This window comes from Salvelinus alpinus, chromosome 27 (genome assembly GCF_045679555.1).
Source record: "Salvelinus alpinus chromosome 27, SLU_Salpinus.1, whole genome shotgun sequence".
NCBI classification, from domain to species: domain Eukaryota; kingdom Metazoa; phylum Chordata; class Actinopteri; order Salmoniformes; family Salmonidae; genus Salvelinus; species Salvelinus alpinus.
The window spans coordinates 9,969,324-9,970,700 of record NC_092112.1 but is presented as its reverse complement, the minus strand read 5'-3'; positions in this window follow the sequence as shown (position 1 = coordinate 9,970,700).

Genomic DNA, 1,377 nt, shown 5'->3' with positions numbered 1-1,377 from the left:
ACTCCCTTGACTGAGAAGCAACCCCACACAAATAAAGGTGAAATATATATATATATTTTAAATGCATATAAATATACACATACACACTTTTTTTAAGAGTATACCTTTATAATTTCCCGCATCCCCACCACCCTCCCCCCATATTGGAGTAAACTAATAAACACTTAGGATTCTTCCTTCAGTCTACACATCTTATACACATTTTACAGACACAATCTATTTTACAATAGTTATATTTTGTTTGTTTTTAGTCCTTCCTCTATTTCTGATGTCCATCCAGTTTGATTTCTATTTTGTAACTGTGCTATTTCACCTAATTTCAGAACCTATATACATTTTGCATTATTCTTTGTGGACTTCACCGGCCAGAGGTCACTCTCCGGTTCTGTGATGAAACAAAGGTGTGGTTGAATTTATTCTGCCACTGTGTCTTCATATTGTCTCGGCCTTTAGGCCCATATATCACGGTGTCAAGGCATATGAACTAACAGGTTATAGAGCAAACAACACAATTATCACAACACATAGGTTGTAAATATGGCTTTATGTCCCTGGATTGGCGCTTCCCCAGGGATTTTAACCACGCACCACTACTGGCTGCCGCTAATCATCAGATGCGGGGGAAGGAGAGGAGGTACATGGCGCATGTGGGTAAGTGGGGGGCCCTGTCTTGATTGGGTAACTGATTAATACAAATGAAAATAAAATAAACGCATAATACATAAATGTGACTGTGTGAGTCAGGTCCATAGGTGTCCCAAGATGCAACAAAAAAAATAATACATTTTTTATTTTATTTTTTTATCCGGCCACAGGGGCCCGCTCTCAATATTTAAAATACACCAGATAGCATAATTTAATAACAGATGATCATGGTAATATATACAAGTTAACAGGAGTATTAGTGACCAGTAGCAGGATAAAGAACAAACACCGCTGTAAGTACAACCTATATTTATGTTTATAATCTGCTAAATTGTAATTATTCGATTTATTGCCTACCTCATGCCTTTTGCACACATTGTATATAGATTCTCTTTTTTTTCTACCATGTTATTGACTTGTTTCTTGTTTACTCCATGTGTAACTCTGTGTTGTCTGTTCACACTGCTATGCTTTATCTTGGCCAGGTCGCAGTTGTAAATGAGAACTTGTTCTCAACTAGCCTACCTGGTTAAATAAAGGTGTTCTCAACTAGCCTACCTGGTTAAATAAAGGTGTTCTCAACTAGCCTACCTGGTTAAATAAAGGTGTTCTCAACTAGCCTACCTGGTTAAATAAAGGTGTTCTCAACTAGCCTACCTGGTTAAATAAAGGTGTTCTCAACTAGCCTACCTGGTTAAATAAAGGTGTTCTCAACTAGCCTACCTGGTTAAA